Below are 12,245 nucleotides of genomic sequence, written 5' to 3' on the forward strand. Positions count from 1 at the left end.
TTTTCTCGAGCTTGGTCACGCATCACCTCGGACCAATGGATTCTATCCACGGTCAGGGGTTTCCATATAGAGCTGACGTCCTCTCATCTAACCATTCCGCCCCCACACCCTGCAGTGCTGTCGGTAGAAAGCCGCTTACTGGTGGACTCAGAGTTATCAGATCTCTTCCGCAAAGGGGCCATAGAGCCGGCACCGGCATCCCCGGGTGCGATAATCAGCAACATCTTCTTGGTGGCGAAAAAAGGGGGCCAGCTGCGGCCCGTCATCAATTTACGCGCCCTCAACGCGTTCGTCAGGTACCGCCATTTCAAGATGGAAGGCATCCATCTCCTTCGGGACCTTCTTCAGGTGGGCGATTGGATGGTCAAGTTGGACCTGAAGGACGCTTACCTTACCGTCCCTGTCGAGGACGCGTCCAGGAACCTGCTATGCTTCTCTTGGAAGGACAGGATTTGGCGGTTTACTTGCCTCCCTTTCGGCCTCTCGTCAGCTCCATGGTGTTTCACCAAGCTGATGCGCCCGGCCATGGCCTGGCTGCGCAGTCGGGGAGTTCGCCTCATCGTCTATCTGGACGACATCCTGATCATGGCACAGGACCATTCGGTGTTACTGAATCACCTTCGCTGGACAATGGATCTCCTGTCGGATCTGGGTTTCCTCCTCAATCAGGAGAAGTCCTGTCTCACTCCGGCGCGCGAGATGGAGTTCCTGGGGTTTCTGGTGGATTCTACGGCAGGAACTCTCAGCCTACCACCGGCCAAGGTCCGGTCCATACGGAAGGAATTGTGCAGAGCCAAGTCATCTTCCCAGATCCCTTTGCGCCAACTAGCAAGGATCATAGGCCTTCTTGCTTCATCCATTCAGGCGGTCTTCCCGGCCCCACTACATTACCGGGCTCTCCAACGACTGAAGATCTCCCACCTGCGGACGGGGGCTTCCTATGCGGATTGGATTTCCCTGGACGAGGAAACCAAGGAGGAGCTATCCTGGTGGATCCTGAATTTGCAGGCTTGGAACGGCAAGGCCATTTTCGGTCATCGTCCGGACTTCGTAGTAGATTCGGATGCCAGCCTGTCGGGCTGGGGTGCTCATTGCGAGGGGATCTCAACCGGAGGCGGCTGGTCAGCGGACGAAGCGGGATTCCACATCAATGCGCTGGAACTGTTGGCAGGTTCGTTTGCAATCAAGAGTTTCACGAGAGACACGGCCAAAGCCTGCATTCAACTTCGCATGGACAACGTGTCGGCAGTGCGTTACATCAACGGCATGGGCGGAACCCGTTCCACCATTCTATCTCGGTTGTCGAAGGATTTCTGGGACTACTGCCTGGACAAAGAGTTGATTGTCTTGGCAGAATATCTTCCGGGCGTCCAGAACTTTCGGGCGGATTGGAGCTCTCGATATCTCTCCGACTCCAGCGACTGGCAGTTAGATCCAGCATTTGGCAGCCTGCCCTCACCTATTCCACTATCTTTATTTCACACATCTTTTTCTTAATATTCAGGTGAAATCAAAGGATACTTAATCTGCCCCACCTTTTGGCGCCCTGCGAAGTTACCCCTGGACCATCCTTCTGACGGCCCAGTGACTAACCCTCTTTTTTTCCTTTTCCTGTCTCTGTCTTCCTCTGCCTGTCATTTTTAAAATGACCCTGTGCCAAAGTCCCTATAGAAGAGTAGTATTTGTGGAAGAAGGTATATCACACCCCTGCTTCAATCATTTTTTTTTTGGGGGGCAACTGGTTAATCACACCAGTAGAATTTATTTGTTCCAATGTCGTTTGTCACTATCTGTAGCTGAGGTAAGACAGACAAATGCTGCATTATCTAAATGCACTATATAGAAAGTATATTATTGATATATAACACCCCTGCTTCAATCAGTTTTTTGGGGGGCAACAAGTTTATCACACCAGTAGAAATTAGTTATTCCAATAGCGTTTGTCATTCTGTATAGCTGCGGTATCGCAGCAGAACCACTTTTGTGGTCCTATTAGCTAGCGTTTGGTGTCCCTAACAGCCTGTCCCTGCTCCACACAGCAACCTCTGCCTACACTGGCAAAACACTGAATGTAAAATGGCGGCCAGATCAGGTTTATTGATGAGGTAGGGGGTGTGTCCATGTGCTGAAACGTCTCAATTGGCTGTCCTGTTCCACCTGATGGATGTGTCATGGGTCAAAGTTCTTCACAATGTAAAAGAATATGGCGCCGGCGGACATCGCCATATGTTCGCCCGTTCGGCGAACCGCGAACGAGCAAAGTTCGCCGCGAAACGACCGCGGGCGATCCGCAAGGCCATCTCTAGCTGTGATGGCTTCTAAGTGCCGACAGCTTAAAAGCTTGTTGATTCGCTGCCCTGCAGCCTTTTAAAAGCTTTATTAAATGCCCGAACACCGAACTTGAACCCAAACATTTCCGGCAAAGTTCTGTTCGGGTCTGGGTACCCAAACTTGCAAAGTTCGGTATGGACCCGAACTTTATAGTTCAGGTTCGCTCAACACTATTTATAATGTGTGGTGTGATGAGTCTCATTTTGCCTTAAGTAATATGTAAGTTTTTGCCCTGAAAAGAACCACACATGTGAACAAATGTATAATGTATATTTTTGCAGTTTGTTTGCCAATAAAAGGTGATGATATCTTAGCTCCTCGGATAGAAGTGCACACAGCTCTGTAATGTAAAACAGCAAAGTGTGAAGATGGTCTTTTTTAACAAGTGAGATGCTTCTTGCTATAAGGAATTTAACACTCGTTTATATAGATTTTTAAAGGGTTTATCATGTCCAATCGATTATGATTAAAATAATCAACAAAAACTTCAAAAATATTCATCGATAACAACTGGTCATAAAAATCTGATTATTTTTCCATACATGGGGGTTTATTGTCTGGAACATGATTGGTTATTTTAAAGTGAATGTTCAGACATGACATGAAAGTACTATATTATCAGAACCTATAGAGGATAACTAACTGCCAGGCTCGGACTGGCCCACCGGGGAGACGGGGGATTCCTCAGTGGGCCCCCAGTCTCCTGCGACCGGAGGTAAGACGGAGGAGTAATTATTTCTCTTGTTTCTCAGGAGAGATAATTATTGTAACCACTAGGTGGCAGTATCGCACAGTGATGCAGCCTCTTACTGGTTTAAATTGTACAGGAGGCCCCGCAGTATCTTCTAAACATCCCGGCTGCTGGCAGTGAAGGAGGAGAGAACATGTCTGGCCATCCTCCTGCCCTCCCTGCTGTCAGAAAACTGGCCGCTGGAGAGAAGGACTCCTCTGCGGTGCTGGGCTGATTTCTCAGGTGTGTGACAGTAGTGAGCTGTAGGAGACTGTAAGGGGGAAATAGGGGATTTGTTTATAGCAGACTCAGATCTGTGTATGTGTGCTGCTCTCTGCAGGGTTCAGAGTGGCATTGGGGGGGCTCTGCCCTAGGTCCTCCCAATGCATCTGCTTTAGGTGCACCCTTATAAGTGCCCCAGCTACAGATGCCCCCCAATGCCCCCACACTAAATGCACCCCTAATATTGCCTCTTCTCCAGTTACCCCTGCTCCAGGATCCCCACTATTACCCTGCCTCAGGTGACCCTAATGCCTCTGTTTCAGTTATGACCCTCCGTTTGTGCCCTTTGATCACGTTGCTCCTCTAGCGCCTTTACTTAGGCTTTATTAAAGGTTGTGACCTGCAAAGGGGGTTGGACTTATGCCCGAAAAATTCTGCACAGTGCGTCGCATTCTCCAGTATTGACACGTACGGTTTACATGTCGGTAGTGATGATATTCTGTATTTACAGGCATCACTGCTGCCATGTAAAGAGATACTGGTGGTGGAGGATTTAAAGGTGTCACGGCTGAGGATGGGGGAAATCCTCAGCCGTGTGCAGCCCGGTGATGTTACGGCTGCTTGGCCATGAAGACAGGATTAGGGAGCAGGTCACCTCCTAAAGCATCCCTAACCTGACCCTGGCTCCTAGCTACATGAGCCAACCTTGATGGTAGGAGGGCCCATGCTCCGGAACCTAAAAGTCCCTGCTAGCCCTCAAGATGACCCTCACCTAGGAGCTGAGTAAGACAAGCCCACTCCTCCTAGACACGGAGGAGCAGGAGTCTCAACGGCCAAGCTGCAGGAAAAGGGGAGACATAAACAGCTCTATGGATATGGCAGGTGAACAAAGAGTTCCACCTACCTGCCACAGCCTTGCTGACTGGATCCCTGTGTTAGCAGGGTGCAGATCACAAACGCATCCCCACACAGGGACCCAGATCCATAGCTGCACAAAATCACATATAAAACATCACACGGACATCACACATAACTAAAAATAACTTAAAGCGACATTATGGTTATGACATTAAGGTTTATGACCACAGGGGTGGCTCTTACTGGCAGGTAACAAATACATGAGGCTGCTCTCAGCTAAGCATGGCTGAAGCAACCTGAAGGCCTGCAAAAGCAGTGAGGCTTTATAGGCCAAGAAGCCACACCCCACAGTCGGACATACCCAGTGATCACACACACTAGGAAGGGGATTAACCCTTCCAACACCAGGGAAGGGAAAACACCACTTAAAGGGAACGTGTACACAATAACATAAAACACAGTGCACACATCCACACATCACACACAAAACCGCATGCGCAGCGTAGCGAGCTGCAATGGCACAGCTCAGACTGCTACGCTGCCACATACACACTGTTGCCAGCGGCAACCACAGGTGAGGCAAATACCACAGCCCTCACCTGTGATTGAACACCAAAGAAAACCGCTGACAACCGCATGCGGTTCAGGAGTCACGGTCATAGCCATGGCCGTGACACTCCCACCCCTCAAAGCCCCCCCACCAAAAAAAAGACACGTGAGGGACTCACACAAGGGGATGAGAGAAGGGGACGTCCACTCTCAGTGCCGGTTCTAAAAAGGGGTCGCTGTCAGCTGCATCCTCTCCCGGCTCACACTAGCCAGTCCGACGAGGACTGCAGCCCGCACCAGCAACAAAGAGAAAAGAACCACTGAGAGATGGACGAGGGGACTCTCCACTCACGTCCCCACTCCAGTCGCTGCCAGCAGACACTCCTAACCAGCAAGCAGCCGGACCACTTACGGAGTGCTGCCAGCAGACGACCAGAGATGGGAACATGGAGAGGGACGAGGGATCCCCAACACGGACGGTAAGGTGGCGGGGAATAAGCCACCAACCGTGCCGTTAACGGAGAACCCCCAGGAACGCTCTCCCTCCGGAGAACGCGCATGCAGGCCACAAGGATATGGCACTGCATGCTGCACCCTCTTTCGAAGGTATGCATACCGCATACCAGACACACACCACGTGTAACTAAAATCAGGGGGAACGCCAAACGAGGCAACGATGATGGCGGGGAAACGCCACTCACCGCTCCGTCAGAGGCGAAACCCCCAGAACGCTCTCCCTCCGAAGAGCGCGCATGTACCCCTTCAGCAGACGGCGGTACATGCTTCACCCTCTTTCGAGGGATGCATACTCCCACCCCTCAAAGCCCCTCCCAACAACAAAAGGGGAAAGTTGGTGAGGCATAAGAAACAATGGGAGGGGGGGAGGGGAAAGACAAACAAAAAGGGGACACCAACACGGACAACGGTGAGCTGGGAATGGCGGGGAATGCCACTCACCGCGCCGTAAATGGTGAGCCCCATAACACTCTCCCTCCGGAGAACGCGCATGCACCCCATCCGCAGATAGCGGTGCATGCTTTACCCTCTTTCGAGGGAACGCCACGTAAGAAGCGACTGTGGTCATACTGTCACGGCTGAGGATGGGGGAAATCCTCAGCCGTGTGCAGCCCGGTGATGTTACGGCTGCTTGGCCATGAAGACAGGATTAGGGAGCAGGTCACCTCCTAAAGCATCCCTAACCTGACCCTGGCTCCTAGCTACATGAGCCAACCTTGATGGTAGGAGGGCCCATGCTCCGGAACCTAAAAGTCCCTGCTAGCCCTCAAGATGACCCTCACCTAGGAGCTGAGTAAGACAAGCCCACTCCTCCTAGACACGGAGGAGCAGGAGTCTCAACGGCCAAGCTGCAGGAAAAGGGGAGACATAAACAGCTCTATGGATATGGCAGGTGAACAAAGAGTTCCACCTACCTGCCACAGCCTTGCTGACTGGGTGCAGATCACAAACGCATCCCCACACAGGGACCCAGATCCATAGCTGCACAAAATCACATATAAAACATCACACGGACATCACACATAACTAGAAATAACTTAAAGCGACATTATGGTTATGACATTAAGGTTTATGACCACAGGGGTGGCTCTTACTGGCAGGTAACAAATACATGAGGCTGCTCTCAGCTAAGCATGGCTGAAGCAACCTGAAGGCCTGCAAAAGCAGTGAGGCTTTATAGGCCAAGAAGCCACACCCCACAGTCAGACACACCCAGTGATCACACACACTAGGAAGGGGATTAACCCTTCCAACACCAGGGAAGGGAAAACACCACTTAAAGGGAACGTGCACACAATAACATAAAACACAGTGCACACATCCACACATCACACACAAAACCGCATGCGCAGCGTAGCGAGCTGCAATGGCACAGCTCAGACTGCTACGCTGCCACATACACACTGTTGCCAGCGGCAACCACAGGTGAGGCAAATACCACAGCCCTCACCTGTGATTGAACACCAAAGAAAACCGCTGACAACCGCATGCGGTTCAGGAGTCACGGTCATAGCCATGGCCGTGACAAAAGGGAACCTGTCACCTCTACTATGCTACCCTCACTGAGTGTTTCTAAATGTTCATTGTGTTACCCTAAACACATAAATTACCCTTTTAATTTAATTTGCAGACGAATTCAATAAGTATTATGCATTTTTGTACTTCCCACCTTTTATGCAAATTAACATAAAAGAGTCATATCTTACTTGTGTGACCAGAGAAGAGTCATATTTTCAAGCTCTGACTCATCTCAGGTTAATTTGCATATGTATCAAATCGTTTTTTTTACACAATAAAAGCACACAGAGCTATGGGAACTGGGTATTGCGGATGTACTAGCAGCCATCTAGGAACCCATGTCCTCAGCTCTATACACAAAATCCAGGTGACAGGTTCCCTTTAAAGGGGTTGTCCAGGTTTATATAATTAGTGGGGTCCGATTCTTCGACCCCCCACTGATCCCAGGAACGGGTTCTGTTCCGCTTTTTTGATGGTGTGTCAGACCACACATACGCCCTGCTGCTCCATTTATTCTCTTTGGGACCACTGGAAATAGCCAGCGCTGTACTCCGCCATCTCCAGCGACCCCATAGAGAATGGATGGAGAGGCAGGGCAGATGCTCGACCTGCCACTCAATCAAGAAGCGGGATCAGTGGGGGCTCCAGCGTTCAGACCCCCATGGATCACTTAGTTATCCCGATCCTGTGGATAGAGGATAACTAGAAAAGTGGATACCGGCCCTTTAACAGGCGAGCATTTCTATTTTAGTTTTACACATATTTTGGCCCAGATTTTTAATTTAAATTTTATCAAAAAAATTTTTACACCAAAAAAAAACCTTTAAGGATAGGGAATGTGAAAAGATCCAACAGCTATGACACGACAGGTGATACGTGTCTGACTGATGGGGGTCTGACTGCTGGGACCCCCATGATCAAGGGAACGTGGTCTTAAGACCCTTGTGTACATAGATTGGTGGTAATGTAATGGAATGTCTCAGGACCCTTTTTTCATGATCAGTGGGTGTTCCAGCAGTCAGACCCCAGCAATCTGATATTTATCACCGATCCTGTAGAGAGGTCATTATGGTAGGACAACCCTTATAATTATACTGTAGATTATGTACAATCTGAGGAGGTTACGATTTGGTAAATTTCATGCTTAAAGGGGTTAAAGGGTTTGTCTCACTTCAGTAAATGGCATTTATCATGCAGTTAATACAAGGCACTTACTAATGTATTGTGATTCTCCATATTGCCTCCTTCCATCACATTATACACAGCACATATCCGTGGTTATTACCTCCGTGTAATCCATCAGCGGTGGCCGTGCTTGCACACTATAGGGGAAGGCTGGAAGTGCGCATAGGCCGACACCTTTCCCTATAGTGTGCAAGCACGGCCACCGCTGCTGGATTACACGGAGGTAATAACCACGGATACGTGCTGTGTATAATGTGATGGAAGGGAGTATATAATGGGGTATATGTCATCTGCAGTCCTATGTAACACCACAGATAACACAGTGATAGTTCTCTGAATACAGATGATGTAGTAGATGTCCCCTGCAGTCCTATGTAACACCACAGATAACACAGTGATAACTCTCTGAGTACAGATAATGTAGTAGATGTTCCCTGCAGTCCTATGTAACTCCACAGATAACACAGTGATAGTTGTCTGAATACAGATATTGTAGTAGATGTTCCCTGCAGTCCTATGTAACAGCACAGCACTGAACTGCAGGGAACATCTCTGGGCACAGATCCTCCTTCTTGCTGTGCTGCTCCTCAGACCTCCTCCTTTTCTGGCAGCAGTTGAGAGCGGGCATTGTGGCCACACAACTTAGGGGGACAGTGCGGCTCTTGACGCTACTGAATTCATAACATCTGCATGTGGTCATTTGGGGCGGCGTTGGGCACCACAGCGATGTCGGAACCTGGGGCTGCCGACCAAAACGCCCCTATTATAATCCGCGATTGCTGCTGACTCATCATTGGCTCAGGCTTCTGGTCTCTACCTCTTCAGATTGGCTGCTGTGTCTGAACACATGTCTATCTCAGGCTCACCAGACGTGGAACGACGGCATCACAGAGTGGTTAGCATTGTTGTCTTGCAGTCCAGGATCCCTGGGTTCAGCGTAATGAAGGGCAACATCTTCATGGAGTTTGCATGAGTTTCACTCTAGTTATTTTTTTTCGAAAAATAGAATTCTCGCCATAATAATAAATACTTGCTGCAATTTTTTTTTTTATTTTTTACATCTGTATGATATGTATCAGTCATTCAATATGTTGTATGAAGTGGAGACGGAGAAGCTCATTCCTTCATGTTCCTGCTTAGAAGAGAAACTGAGCCACAATTCTAGCGCACCAGCCGTGCTCCACATTTATAAAGGGGCTTTGCTCACATAAAGTGAGTGTCCCACATTTAACGTAGACATTGGGGGGGGGAAAAGGATGGAAAAGAGTAGTATCCTAAGAATTTTTGTAAATGGGACCCTATGGTGACTAATGCTTTATTATGGCATTTGTCAGAGGCACCGGTTAACAGATAAACCATGCAAAACTGTGATGTAGATGCAGCCGTAGCCACTTTATAACATTGCAGTGGCCACATGTAGACAAGTCCCACTCACCCACAGCGGTCAAAACCCACACCATTTTTTAATATATCAGAATTACCTTCTAAATTCTGCACCCATTGTTCCTAGCAAGTTTTATTTAGGTTTTTGGGGTTTCCTTTAATTTTTTTCCCGACCACAAATATTTTTCTCATTTTTTTTTTTCATTAGTATAGAGAAAAAAGGTAAAATGGAGCCTGAGGTCAAACTTTGGAATGGGCCTTAAGAGCGCTGCCCAATGTCCTAAGTCTGTATTAAGGCTAATGTCTGCGCTGATTCACTTCATAATATCTGTGTATTGGAGAGCTCTGTTCATCTCGGAAACTATGATAAACTATTACATTTAGTCTGCCTGCAGCCACCACTAGGGGGAGCTAATTGTATATGGAATTAAACAGCTATGGCAGCTGTAAAAATCCACATGCAGTGAGCAGCTGTTTGAGAATATTCAGAGGAAGCAGTGCATGGCTGGAGTCTTTCTAAAAACTCAGGGTCCCAAACTTAAAAAGCCTCAAAACTCTTAAAGAGTAGGACTTTGAGCCTCATACAGAGTCATGTTGAGTCACTATAACCTTCTAATGCTTAAGGAACTATTAAGATTCAGGATAGCATGTTATCTGTAATATCGTTAACTGGGTGAGAAGCCGTACGCTACCTCATCTAAATAAACATTTTTAGTCTCAAGGCTAGAATATTTTAATAGTTTAAGATTGAACTTTGTTTTGAAAATTGAAAACAATTTTAGGATTTTTTTTGTAAAGATATTTATTAATGTTCGACCAAAACCAATTCATGTTTATCCAAAAATAGTCATTCATTTCGTTAACCATTTAAACGGGTTTATAGTACTTTGAAATCGCTCTCCTATCCTTAACATAGGTCATCGATATCAGATCAGTCAGGGTCCAAGACCTGCCACCTCTACTGATCAGCTGTTTTGGGCAGCCACCAGCACCAGGAACTATACAGTGGATGGAAGGCTCCTTCCACTTTATAGTTTCAAGTTCCAGGGTACTGAAGCTCAGCTTACATTCTGGGAGCGGTGCTGTGGTACCTTGGCATGGCCACTACAGAGTGAACTGAAATTTATGCTGCCAGTTTAATTCAATGTAAAGTTTTCGGCACTGGTGGCTGCCCAAAACATCTGATCAGTGGGGGTGCCAGGTATCAGACCCCCACTGATCTCATATTCTCTGAACTGATACTCTGCTAGAATGCAGTTAAATATTTATTACAGTATATCTCACAAATCGTGTTTATTGGGACCCAAATACATCTTTTCATATTTCCATAGTAAAGGTAAAAAATTAAAACAAAAAGATTGAGCGACTTTTCAAAAGAATATATGCGTCTGGTAATCAGACGTTTCGGTCCATCCCGGACCTTTCTCAATGAGTCGCTAAAAAGATTAGAATTTTAAAAGAGAAGCAGAAACTCGGCAGAATATCGGTAAGTATAATAATGATAGGACTCCTCATCACCTTTCCCTGGCCTATTCTGATTTACTTATGTTTAGCCCTAATCTCTATGGTCCTATACGGAATCTAAAAGCCTATCACTTGGGTCTCTTTTGTCTCCTTGTCTTTCTACCTTCCTGCTCCTCCATTGCCTTGACATGTGACCACTAGGAATTTTTTGTCCAGACCCTCTGTTGCCATACCCCTAACAATTAGTGTTGATCACAAATATTTGAATCGTGAATATTAATCGCGAATATCGGCACTTCGAGAATTCGCGAATATTTAGAATATAGTGATATACATTTGTCATTTCGAATATTCTAGATTCTTTTTTCACCAGTAACCTTGCTTCTTGCAATGAGAAGGCTGCAATGTCTTTGTCTGAGCTTAGCAACATCCCTAGCAACCAATAGGAAAGTTGCCGACCCCTTACTATATAAGAACCTCCCCAGCAGCCATTTTCTGCAGTTTTTTAAAGTTCTGAGACAGACAGCAGTGTCATTGCTGTGCTCTGTGCTTTCCACATTACATTAGATAGTTAGTTAGATAGCTTATATATATATATAATACAGATAGTCAGTGTAGGTTATATCCTGATATAGTGTAGCTGTTGCAGTGCAGGGTGTTAGGTAGTGTGTTAGGTTCTGCTGTCTATACATACATGCAGACCTACTAAAATGTGAAGTTTCATGTATTGCGCCAAAATATTTGCATCGTTAGTGCCGATTTGCGCAATAGCAAATATATTGGAGCACTCTAACTGCATATAAAGCCATTTTTAATGTTCTGCCATGCCAACCATTTTCTCCAGTCTCAGGAAACTTCTAGCAGCTTGTAAAATGTAGCAAAAGTGACCCACGCCTTTCGCGCGCATTACGCAAATATTACATTGCTGATTTTTTGTGATCAAGAAAATAATCTTGAATTTGCAAATTTGCAAATTTATGACGAATATTTGCCCAAATATTCGTGAAATATAGCGAATTCGAATATAGCCCCTGCCAGTCATCACTACTAGCAATATCATTACTGTCATATTTTGGAATATAGTATTTATCTTGCCTCATGCCTATATACAATCCTCAATGAAGATAGTGTGTCACTTGTAATGTAATCCTTTATCATGTAATCATTAGCTATGCTTTGAATATAAGCATCTCCCCTCTATGTGACCATCAGCTCTACCATGTGATTACTGGTTCTGTTACACCCATAGTACGAGTATCTATGACACCTTGTTATTAGTGCAGTCGTCGGGTGTCCCTTAAGGTGTTGTGCATGTGTCACGGTGCTCCTACCTGAATACGCTGGATCCCAGGCGTTGTCATCCGAAGCAGAGCAAATAGGGTAAATAATCGAGGCATTTGAAGAAATAAATTGAGTCCAGACCTTGTGATGAAGTTGATAACAGCTTTAATTTGCATAAACGTTTCTCCAAACAGTTCAGGCTTTGTCT

The sequence above is a fragment of the Bufo bufo genome, chromosome 5 (assembly GCF_905171765.1).
Source record: "Bufo bufo chromosome 5, aBufBuf1.1, whole genome shotgun sequence".
NCBI lineage: Eukaryota > Metazoa > Chordata > Amphibia > Anura > Bufonidae > Bufo > Bufo bufo.